Source organism: Lycium barbarum, chromosome 10 (genome assembly GCF_019175385.1).
Source record: "Lycium barbarum isolate Lr01 chromosome 10, ASM1917538v2, whole genome shotgun sequence".
Classification (NCBI taxonomy): domain Eukaryota; kingdom Viridiplantae; phylum Streptophyta; class Magnoliopsida; order Solanales; family Solanaceae; genus Lycium; species Lycium barbarum.
The window spans coordinates 12,757,463-12,771,395 of NC_083346.1; positions in this window are offsets into that span (position 1 = coordinate 12,757,463).

Consider the following 13,933-nt stretch of genomic DNA (forward strand, 5'->3'; position numbering starts at 1 on the left):
ATTCCAGATCAGGGAGTGCTTCTCTCAACAGAAATCAATAAAAACGAAATAACAATTTGAAAATGGAACAATGACGAATTCTAGTTTTTCAGTTTGTCGTTATCATATATTTTTTTTCAACTGCACGAAGATTTTCTAGTACAACAATGACGAGTTAAAATTAGTTGATATGGCTAAGATAGATCAAACAAAAAATTCTTTTTCATTTATTATTGATCTAATAATTTTAAGGTTTTATTCATCTCGTATTCAATAATTGATATGACCATTTAATATATCGACAATAACAAAACATTAGCGATGGTATATACAAAGGATGTCTGAGCTTTGAAAAACCACAAAAAATACTTCAAATTCCTCATTTGGTCTACTAATTTGTTGGCATTTAAGAAAGCTACTACTTTTCTTAGTTTTATTCTGAGGATTTTATAATTTTTGGTAATACGTTAAACAATTTTATTATTATATTGAAAGAAATGCTATATCCTAATTAACTCGTCAAGCATTGCATTATGTGATAACAGATATTCCACTATCAGCAGAAAAATGTATCATCATCTTTCTCAATTTAAAACCATGGAGGTAAGCTATTTTCTACAGAAAATATATATATTCTACAAAAATGTCATACGAACACCCCAAAACATTGAAATATAGCTATTCATCACGATTATCCGATTACTAATTTCTCAATCTTTTTGTTTGATACTTCTCTGCCATGTGGCTTATCTATTTTCCCCCCTATTCATACAAAGAGATATCATAACTTTAACAGCTTGTTTGGATAGTTGTTACTAACTGTATCATCTTTTAATTCAAATACAATGTTTGTTTTGATTGTTATTTAAATTTTATTATATCATATCGTTAAATCCACCGTTATGTAACGAAGAAAAATCCCATTTTATGTAATAACTTTTGTCTTTGCTTATTATCTAATAATCCTATTTTATCCTCTGTCATGCTTTTTTATACAACTCTACCCCGTACCTTACTATTCTTGTAAGTTTATCCTTCAAATTATTGATGTTCTACATTATGTAACGACGGAAAAGGATACAATCTATTCAAACGTTGTATTCATCAAAACAATATAGTACAAGACAATACAAATATTGTATGGTTCATTATGAAACAATACGTAACAACCATCTAATCGAAAAATCTCACATAGCCACCTCACTACACATCCCTTTTACGCTTAACTAATTAACTAACTCGATGAGTGCAATATATAGATCTGATTTACGCAGTCAAACAACAAATATCTTTTTCTTTTTGGAAGCTTTATACTTAACTGCTACGAAGTTTAGTTTTTTCTCTCCGTGAAACACTTAGCGAAATGTATGAAAATTGAATAATTTGTTAGTGCAACGGAGGCTGAAGAATAAGTATAAACTTGAATATGTATAATAGGGATAAGACTTAGCCTGAAGAAAATAAGATCTCCATAAAAGAAAGAAGGATAATCAACAATTATGACAACAAAAAGATTATAGTAATGATATACTTATTTTTAAAAACTAGTTTGATATTTCGATTCTATCCCGTCACTACAAGAAAATATAGAAATGACAACAAAAAATTTAATATTTGGCAACAACTTAGTTTTATTGTTGGCAAATGAACTTTTGTGTTGCTAAACAATTTAATTTTGTTGCCATAGTATTGATTATTGTTGCAAAAAGTACTTTTGGCAACAAAACAAAAAAAGTTGTTGCACGTCGTTGCAATAACAGCCGTTGGGAAAAGTTTATGCAACAATTTTTTTTTTTGGTTGCCAAAAGTACTTTTTGCAACATTAATCAATCTATGACAACAAAAAAAAATTATTGCTAAATATCTTTTTCTTGTAGTGCGTTTTGCCTCTTCTATGTTTTACTTTCTTTGCGCTAGGAAAGTTAGAGATGCTAGGATATTATTTAACATCAAGGATTGTGGTGAGTTGGATAAATTCTCTTTGGACCTATGTTGCTTAGACTATCCAAAATATTGTCCTACTCATGTTGATCTTCCAAAAATGCACTACTTTAGAATATGCGACACACACCCGTCAGCATTTTGGAAAAGTCCGAACAACATAACTGTGAACAATATTTATCATAAAGTTCAAAATTTGTATTGTCGAAAATTCTCTATTTAGTGGACTCACATTTTTAATATAATTGGACATAGATTGCTATCAATTAAAGAAGCCCATTAATTATAATAGTTATTTTCTTTAATAAACTAATTGGTCAATCAATTCTTTGTTAATGGGTTCTTTAGTTACTATTCTCTCTGTCCCCATTTATGTAATGCTTTTCGCTTATCGAGAGTCAATTTGACTAATTTTCTAAGTTAAATTGGATTAAGTTAACTTAAATATCAAACTAAAGAATTTAGATAGTAAAAAATCGCATGAAAATAACTACAAGAAGCAATTCTTCTCATGTCACTTTTATAAAAAATACATTTTAAGATATTGATTAAAATTCACATAATTTGAATTTCAAAAAAGAAAAAATATCACATAAAATGAACCAGAGGAAGTACGGACATTTTCTACTTTATGCCTAAAATCAAGCATGACCATCATATAAAATAGAAGGGGCTGAGACTATATTTGAGGTCTTAGCTAGAGTCCAGAAGATGAAGGCTTCATGGTTCTTAACATTCTTTTGCGCGGATTGTCCTTAGAAGGAGCTGGTCTTTAATTTTTGTCTTTCGCTTCAAAAAAGGCCAAAAATATCTTAAAGTTTTGGGGTCGAACTCCCCGCTTAGTCAAAAATAAAAATAATTTCACAAGGCAAGGCTTCACGAACAGTCTGCCTTATAAGGCAGAATTTGCATTAAAATTCTGCCTTAAGACAAAAAAAAAATCTTTTGCCTTAACGCAGAGGTTTGCCTTAAGACAATTTTTTTTTTACTCTGCTGATTTCTTCTAAAGTTAGGCCTAACTTTTGGCCGAATAGACCTAATTTTGAAACGAAACTCTGCCTTGCGTTTTTTTTTTACTGAATCGGGTTTCGAACCTAGAACCTGAGGGTATTTTAGGCAAATGACAAAAATTAAAGATCAATAATTTGAGAGGCAAAAATTAAAGACCACCCCCGAATAAGACATTAATTATGTTGAATGATGAAATCTCATCTCATAATTACCTTTTGATCTCCATATATAGAACAAACTTAAATTAACTTTAAGGTGAAAGTCAAATTTAGTCCATCAGAGTCATTTTGGATTTAAGGTCACGAACATATTGCTTATTCAATTTTGGATTGAATATAAAACACAGTTACAATATAATATATATGACACACACACAACCTTATAACTATTACATGCCGAGTATGATTTTTGCAACATTGTACACTGAATTCATAAACTAGCTAGTTTACGTGATTGAAATTTTGTGAACCGTTTCATCTACAAATTTAAACTTATGAGTGAAAAGAAAACATTATATTAACGTACTTTTATTCGATAACTCGCATATGAGTCGGATTCTTTTTATTTTTGGAACCATCAGAGAGTTTGGTCGACTAGATATTATCCCCCCACCCTCAACTAAAAGTCTTAAATTCGAGTTCTAGAATGGAAAAACTCCTGTTAAGGAAAACTTTCCCCCTAAATAGACTCAACGCAACGTGAAGTAGGAATATTCAGGCCAATATATTTTGGATGATATTTACTTGGTCCACCTTGAAAAAGACATTACACTAATAATGAATGACAATTTGATTAGAACGTGATTAGATCTTATCTTAATATTTATTCTTGAGTTATATGCATCGTTTCGTCTAAATGTTTAAAGTTTAGAGAAGATATAGTTGTTCACTAACTAATACTACTCACTTCATTTGCAAAATTTAGATTTTACTGCTTGAATGGTATAAAAATAAGGCCTAATACATAGTTTACCTCCTTATCTTGTGTGCCAAATTCCCTCTACACACTCCTCTTACACAGGAACCTTTACACATTCAACCTTTTCAAAATGTAACTATTACACTTCACTTTTAGGTTTGGCTATTTTTCTTTGATAAATTTTTAAGGAAAATTTGAAGCTTAGCAAATATGAAGGATTTTTTTTTTTTTGTTTCTCGTTATTTCTTTGTAAATAAATAAAGAATGATACTCGTTTAGTAGAGAAAGGGACACTACTATGCATGTTATATTATAGTAAGTTACAAATTTGTTAAGTTAATCAAATCAACTTCATCAATTAATTGGTTGATATCTCTTCAATAACCACTCACCATATTATACACTCTCCATATACAAACAAAAAGAAAAATTCAACTACAAATTCCTCTTGTACCCAGCCCACCCTCCAATGAACACCCTCCACCACCTCCCCCCCCCCCCCCCTCGCCCCCACACACACAACACACACCTATTTTTTTCTATATATATACACTACAAATTGTAACATCATCATCAAAGTTGATTTATTCACCCCACAAGTGAAAATCAACACTAAGGCATGGCTAGTCAAAAAGAGTACACTTTTAGAGAGTTCATAGCAGATTTGGATGCTCAAGAACAAGCGTTCTTTGAGAAGCGAAGGTCTGAACAATCAGTTAATGAATGTGATCCATCTTTGCCAAGTCCTCCTCCTCCTATTGATCCTAAAAAAAATGGTGAGGTGAAACTGGTGATTAATGAGAACCCTTTAAATCGTGATAGGTAATCACTAATCTCTATTTTATTTTAACAAGAAACATAGAAGATTTTTTTCTTCCCCATGTATTTTTAATGAGAATCAAAAGTTCTAAGGATACTTTTTGTACTTACCAAAACCCTGTCTTTCTTTCCCATTTTCCGTGAGATTAACCGTCCTCCCTATTTTATTATATATGCCACTCTTTCTTTTCAGTATCTAACAAAAAGAACGACGCTTTCCTATGTTTGAAAACTCTGTAACTTTAAGGTGCCATTTAGCCATAAAAATTATTCACTTTTTTCCGGATTTTTTTTTCAATTTTGGGCGTTTGGCCATAAATACTTCGAATATAACTTGAAGTTGTATTCCGGAATATCAAAAACTCAAAAAACTTGTTTTTCAAAAAAATTTCACTTTTTTCACTTTTTTACAGCTACATTTCACCAAAAACTACAATTTCAAAAACTATGGTCAAACACAACTCCAACTCCAACTTCAAAAATTCCAAAAAAAAAGTGAATTTGTTTTTGGTGTCTATGGCCAAACGCCTACTAAATATATGATTTTATCCTTAATGACATGTTTAAGTCATAAAAATGTCATGAAATATATGTTTAAAAATGTAAGTTCTAAGGTTACTTTTGGCACATGCTAAAAGCCTATTCTTTCTCTCTTTGATTTCATATCTGTAAAACATCGCCATATAAAATGAAATAGATGATGCGCAGCTTTAATTTATTCTACCATCATTTATCTGCTATTTTGTTATGGTGATTTTCTAATGATGTAGGAAAAGTGAGGACAGTGAATTTGACAAGAAGATTCATGAAGATTTCTTGCAATGGAAAAGAAGAGAACTATATGAAGAAGAGAAGTGATTATTTTTTATTTATTTTTTTGTAAAAAAATTAGGGAAGTGGAGGCGTTGATGGGATTGATTTTCCCAAGTGTTAAAGTTTCACAGTTTAGTTTATGACAACTTCATTAAGTCTTGTCATATTAGTATTATGGAGGGATTAATAGGATTTGTCCATGAACTAAACGCATGTTTTTACGATTTCAGTCTATAGATTTAAAAAGCCTTCAATCTCTTAGTTATCACTTTTCTTCCTTTATTAACTTGTTGCAATGATTTTGAATGATTGTTTTAGATGTATCAATTCAATTAGAATAAAGGATTGAAATTGTTATACCTAATTCCAAGATTGAAAAAATGAAAATACGCTGTAAACTATTGTCTAACCTTCCGATATTAATCAACTGAATATCAAAAGGAAATTACTAAAATCTATAGATTAAGTAAGCATTTGACTCATTTTGCATCTCTCAATCGGTTACTTTGTTATATATATATTTTTTGTTCAAATTAAAACCACCTAAGGTGGCAGAATGTATAGTTGAATACCGTAATAGAAAGTGAGAAGTGAATACATGCTGGAGGGAGAAAAAAATTACATACCATAAAATTACTATAACAAATGCCCTTCACGAGTGAATTTGATTACTAATTAGAGTACTACTGATTTCTTACTACACCAATCAGTTATTTAAAGAAAGTTACGAGGATCATAAAAAGAAGAAAAGTTCACAAAAGGTTAGAAAATAAACGCTCTCGACTTCGCTCACAAGTAGGAACGCTCTCTAAAATTAAATATCAATCCATTCTATTTTATATAAGTGAGGTACAAAATTAAATTCTATTTTATTTAGGTCTTAGCTAGAGTCCAGAAGACCAAGATGTTCCTGATTAATTTCTAAAAGTTAAAATCCATATCACATTAATTTCATGTGTTGAATGAAATGGCATATCATAAATCTCTTTTCATCTCCACATATAGAACAAATTAAATTTAAGGTGGAAGTCAAATATGAGTCCGTTAGAATCATCTTACTTAGATATAACGTCATGAGCATATTATGCAAATTTGAAATAAAAATATACACACACATACCTCGCGCTTTACCTATAATTTTTACACCATTACACACTGAATTCCTAAACTAACTAGTTTACGTGATAGAGAGTTATCTTAGCCATCCCATCTAAAAATTTTAAATTATTAATGAAGAGAGAGTATATTATAATGGACATACTTTTATCTTTTGATAACTCGCATATGAGTTGGATTCTTTTTCTTCGTACCTCTCGACAGTGTGGTGAAATGGATGTTTGATAGACGTGGAGCGAGTTGTGATTTAAAGTTAATGAGTTCTGAAGTACTTGTCTCGGTTCACAATTAAATATTTATACATGTTTAATGAATTTTTTAATACAAATACAAGATTAAGTAAAAGCTACCAGGTTCATCCGAACTCGTACCCAATATTGTAGCTGTCACGCCCCGAACCATGGCCTGGACGTAACACGGCACTCGGTGCCTGACTGCATGTGACCGAGCGAACCACATGACTTGTTGAATCATCATGATGCATAATATAAGCGGAATATAACGTGAATGCATGATGAGCCTTTATAAAACATGGTAAGTCATAATACTTAATAAAATACTTGTTTAAACATAAGTGAGCCAAAATGGCTATACGACTCCAAATGTCTGACATGACATAACTGACTTGTCTAGTCTATGAAACCTCTATCATGAGTCTGACTGGAAAACATACTTACTGGGACAAGGCCCCCAGCATACCTTTAGATGCATAATTAATCATAAAATAAAAGTTGACTAAACCCCGAATGAGATGGGGCTCACCAATAAGCTGATACGAATGTTGTCCTACTGAGCAGATGTGTCGTCCTGTATATCAGTACCTGCATCGTGAAATGCAGGCCCCCGGGCAATAAAAAGGGGACGTCAGCACATTGAATGTACTGGTATGTAAAGCAACCGAGAGAAACAACATGGGACATGGAATAACATGATAAGAACTGAAACTGAAAACTTGGACATGAACATGAGCATGAGCATGAGTACATATATATATAACATGAGTAAAACATGATAAGTAGGGAGAGCATTTCATAAACCGACACATGATATCACCACGTGGATACATGGAGTCTGGTACCTCGCCGGACCAGCAGAGCCCCTATACCTTGCCAGGGTATAAGGTAATAACGTACCTGATGGAACCATTCAGTGTGAAATTAAGGTATCGTCCTAACTGGCGGAGCGATCCTTGTCCTATGGTGGCTACATAGTTTCAGGCTATCTGAGCCTTCTCGGTAATTCGTGCAACTCCCAAAAACATGAACATAATATAGTTAGCTAAAAAGCCCATGATTTTCGTGAATTAACTTGTAATCATGATTTCACGAAATAACTTGTAACATGGTTTCAAACATGGTTTCATGAAATAATCTTGTAAACATGGTTTCATGAAATAATCTTGTAAACATGGTTTGATGAAATAATCTTGTAAACATAGTTTCATAAGATGACTTGTCATAGTCTTGCAAACATGTTCTTGATTCATGAGTAATACAATAATTCATAATCATATATTTGTAGTTGACTTGAAAACATGTTTATAACTTGCAAAATAACTCATGCAGTTTCATATGAACATAATGAGAACACATGAGGAAGAATTCATGATTCATGGATTAAGCTAGGATCCCTAATGTTCGTAATGGAAGATTAGGAAATACAATAACGAACATAGATACGGAATTCGTGTACATACATACATAATTACGGGCTACCAATATGTTGGGTTTAATGCCCTAGGATTTGAACTTCATAGATGTTACGAAACGGATCATGGGGAAGAACGTAGAGATTCCCACATGTGGATGAAAGTTCTACATACCTTAACTTCCCGCTTTTGAGCGTATCACAATGTCCGTCAATCCCTTCAACTTCAATCTATAGCAATACAAGCCATAGGGATTCTATATTAGCAACAATATCCATGTTTTGTTCATCTAAGCATTTTATCAAACACTTAGTGGGCATGAAGCTCTATAACCCTCATTAATGGTGTTTTCTTCACCCAATCCCCATTCTATTACTTCTAGCTAATTCTACAATCTCAATTAGATGTAATTAACATCATTCTTCATCAACCGTATGAATACAACAATCCCAAGTCAACAATCCAACAATTCTAGCATAGTTCATATAATTCTCTTCATCAAACCTAATTATTATTCTTCCAAGAATTCATCAATTCACAACCATAAATGATTAGGGAGTAGAAAAATTACCTTTCAAGAGTAGTAATCACGAAATCAACACCCCCAAGTTCGATCCTTAGCTTAGAATGACGGCAACAACTTGTACTACACTTTATCCTTCACGAGCTTCGGGATTCGGGGCCTTAAACTTGGTTGATTTTCTACTTTCTCTCTCTAATTTCCCCTCTCTCTCACTTCCTCTCTCTAAAATCTGAAGTTATGGGAAAAATGGGGCTGCTAGGGTTACATTTCCCTTATATACCAAGGGGAAATGGGTTTGACCCAACTTGAAAACGAGTTGGGACCTTTCTGTCTTAAAACGTCCATATCTCCCTATCCCGATGTCGCCCGTGAACCCACAACCTATGGTTGGAAAGGTATTTCAATTATCTACAATTTTCGTTCTTTGCGTTTTCCCAATTTCCCAAGTTATGATACGGTTATGGCCTCCCGAAGTCAGGTGACCCGAAACGTACATACAGACCAAGATACGGTCACTGTTACGGTCCCGTAACACGAGGTACGGACCGTAACTTGGTACCGTACCTTGGTGAAAATTTCCAGTGAGGTTCTGGAAATTTTCGGGACGTTACGGTCCACTGTTACGGCCCGTAACACGTGTTACGGTCCGTAACGTCACCGTTACGCTGACAGAATTTCCAGCGAACAGGCTTCAGTAAAATGGGCATAACTCTTTGCACAGATGTCCGTTTGACCCCCCGTAAGATACCGTTGGAAAGCTATTTCAAAGGACTACAACTTGGATCAAGGACGTTTTCTCAAATTCCCAACGGATTGTCATGAAATTTGACTGGAAGGCAGACGTATAAAAAACTTAGCCGATTCTATAGGATTTCAAGTGCCTTACTATTAGCCATATTGAGACGATCATATCTCCTTGCTCCGATCTCTGATTGGCTTGGTCCTTATATCGTTAGAAAGGTATTTCTACGTACTACAACTTTATTGATAGTACCTTCCAATATTCCAAACCGATCAAGGAGTTATTGCTGCCCGAACTAGGCCTATCAACCATTTTCGCAAAACGTTCAAACCTTCAATGTTTCCACTAGAACTCTAATAATATGAGCTTAAACGCAGTTCCAAGATCCGGAGTGTTACAATATCTCCCCCTTGGGATCATTCGTCCTCGAATGATGGGTCATGGTTAAGAATATGTCTGGACATGGCTTGACTACGTGAACATAAGGAAACTTGACATGAAACATGGAGACTGAACTAACATGACATGGTTACATGGAAACGTGAATACTGAGACATGAACATGGGCACTGGATAGCTGACATGAGCGTGGAACATGAGACATAACATGACATGGGGCATGGAAACTGACATGACATAGTTTCATGAAAGCGTCAGTGCCTAAACATGGACATGAATAGCGAATACATGAACTTGAGCGTGAAACGTGAGGCATGAATACATAAGGGACATTATAACTCTTCTCCAAAATGTCATTAAGCCATCGTTATGTCGATACTCATAATTCTTGCCCGACACGCAACATATACCTTGCTTTTCTTAACAACTTTCGTCTCCTACCTCAAATGTCTTTGAAATATCATTTGGAATCATTAACTATTACTTCTTACTCGTCAACATGTCGTATACGTCATACCCTTCGTGGGTCTATTCGCGGTATGCTAACGGAGAAATTTCCTAGGTACAACATTCTCTCCCTCTGTTGGAACATACGTCCTCAGATGATAACATTCAGGATTCTACAAAAATTTCGCCAGAGTTTCCCCTGTAATATGGCACTACCAACCTGTCACAACAGCCCATAATATCATTGCCTCACAGGGCTACATCACAATAGCATTATAAATTGGCCACACACGACCAAAAGCATGAAAAGAAAGCTTACATACCTCAAAATCTTGGTGTTTCATCATAAATCTCTTCTGCGGGCTGAAACAAGTGCGGGTACATGGATTTCATATCCTCCTCGGCTTCCCATGTAGCTTCCTTAACTTTCTGACTCCTCCACAGGACTTTCACTGAGGCTACTTCCTTAGTCCTCAACTTGCGAACCTGACGGTCGAGAATGGCTATGGGGATCTCCTCATACGTCAAACTATCCTTAACTGTTATAGTATCAGTAGGAACAACCAACGACAGGTCTCCTACACACTTCCTCAATTTGGACACGTGAAACACGGGACATACAGCAGCCAAACCTTGTGACAACTCAAGTTCATAAGATACTAGTTCGACCTTTCGTAGAATTCTGTCACGACCTAACCCCGTGGGCCGCGACCAGTGCCCTAGCTGGGCACCTATACGTACCCGATACCCAAATTAGCATATTATCAGAATAATATTATAATAATATTAGTGGATGCCACAGAATTTATCAGAAAAAGCAGACTTGGCACACATAGGCTGATAAGGCCATCATAGAACAAAGTATCCCAAACATATGTACAGAACCCACACAGATGTATCCACAGACCTTTACAGAACATATCATAATCATAAGACGGGACAGGGCCCCGTCATACCCTGAACAAAGTACATATCCAGATAGCAGTGACAGACTGTACCAAAAGATGGGCTCTGTAGAAGAGAGCGCCCCAAAATAGCAGAAATGGGATCCTAAACGTGCGGATCAGCAAACCTGTCGTCCGTACCTGCGCGGCATGAAAACGCAGCCCCCGAAGAAAGGGGGTCAGTACGAAATATGTACTGAATATGTAAAGCGGAATCACAGAAGTCAAATCATAATGATTACAGAAAATGGGTACAAAATCCAGAGTGTCAAATGCATATTTCCAAATCAGACAGAATGTGTACAGAAACATATGTCATATCATATCCGATCCCTGCCACGGGACTCGGCAGACAGAACATGGTCACCCTCCCGACACTGGTGCCACAATACAGAGGAATCAGAAAAGGGGGCGTGGCCCCGTATCATAAAATGTCATATCAGAATGGCCATAACAGATCAGATCAGAATAGGCGGACATGGCACATCATACTCCACAGACCCATGTACGCGTATACCTTCCCCCTCACATCGGGGCGCGGCGAACAATGCAGAGAATTACGCTTGACAACATATCCTGGCCCGGGCTCAGTGTGGGAAACATTGGGACATCCACGAATGGAGTAGTGAGAGACTAATGCAATTTAAAAATATAATAAATATTTTCAAAGACTCGATGAAGCGTATCAAAGACAAACAAATCCAATGGGGTCGGACGGAATCATAATAAATGTATTTCGGATATCATAATAAATTACAGAAGTATAACTTTCCCGAAGTCATTCCGAGTGTCAAAATAATTTATAATATTTAACAGAATATTTAAAATAATATTCGTTAAGCGATTAGTAGGGTAATTAAAACATTTCTTTCAAAAATCGCTTAAAAAGGAAGCTTTAACACATTAGGGGCAAAACCGTAAATAGCGGGCCCGCCTTGGGACAAACAAGGCGGCGGGCTCAAATTGTGCCCTCTAAGCATATAGTATCACCTAAAAAGGTTATACAAACATTCTATGACTTTCTGAATAATTTAGAGCAAAATTGCATAATTTCAGAAAAAGCGTATCAAAATGGTTCAATTCTACTGAAGGAAAAACTGAAATTTTGTCTTGCGGATTCCGAGGGCCAAGAGGTCCTTCGAGGCCCGGATCCGACCCTAACACACTAGGGGCATGCCAAGGGAAGAATTGGGGTTGCTTTACATACCTTTCGCGCTCCTTAAGCCTTTCCAAACTCACTTCCCGTTTCGTCGAAAAACTGCAATTGGTCAAGTTTACCAATTGTGAATTATTAATGCCATTATTTCAACTTTAAGCATATTTGGCTACCGAAATTTCGGCAGCACTTCCCCTATACATATGACACCCCGAGAATTCAACTCGGCTATAAATCATCAACAACAACCCAAACGACAACAACAATATCAACAATGAACATTAAAAACACAAATATCCTTCAACTAGTCATTTTTCTCACAAGTTGACATAATCTTCAATTCAACCCAACTTTCAACTAAGATCAATAATTTCATATTCAACAACCATCATGATCATCACCATATAGTTCTAGAAACATTTCATATCGTTTTCCTTAAGATATACACTCGATATACATGATATACAATCTTCCGCCAAAATCATAACTTATGCAAAACATCAAATCTTTGGCATACAACTTCATAACAAGTTTCCAACTTCCAAATTCATCAACCATAATCATAATTCACATCTTAACAACTTCATTTCCATAATATCACAAAATTATTCTAAAGTGACATAATCATCTACATTCCAACTTCAACCAAAATTCATTCAACTTTCATTCCCAATATAATTTTCCATCATAACCACAACTAGAATGCAACATAAAATTCAACTCATATATGTATACAACATATATACACCCATGGCTACATATATATATACATACCCACTTTGCAAACTTCCTTATTTCCATAATTTCTACTCATTTCCACATACCACAACATAAACAAACCTTCATAACATAAGAAAAAGGAATTGATTCTTACCTTTTTCTACAAACTTCTTCACTTGAACAAGTTGTCAACTTGAAGAAATAAGTGCTCCTTCTTCCAAAACAATTACACCAAGTTGTAGAGGACACTTAATTTAGTAGGAATTCAACAAGAAAATAATTTTAGAGGCAAGATTTTGAGGGGTGATTTTTCTATGGCCAAACCCGAAATGCCCTCTTTTTGTTCTTGTTTTTCTCTTGTTTTTCCTCCTATTCTTTCTCTTGAAAGTTCTATGGAATTTGGATGATTAAGTGATCTTTTATTCATTGACCACATGACTTAATTCCATGGGCTTGGATCCTTTTTATGGACCATGGCCGAATGGCTCCTCACTTGGGCCTGGTTTTTTTTTTTTCATTTTTTTGGGCCAACTCGGTTGGTCCCGAGTTGGGCCTAGCCCACTGACCTTTCGACCTTAAAACGTTCATATCTCCTTGTACCGACGTCACCTGGGAACCCATGACCTATGGATGGAAAGCTAATTCAATTATCTACAACTTCTATTTCAAGGTATTTTCGAAATTCCAAACTTACAATACAGTTTTTGCCCCCCAAAGTCAGGTCACCCGAAAACGTTTTCTTAAAAATATTCGTTTGG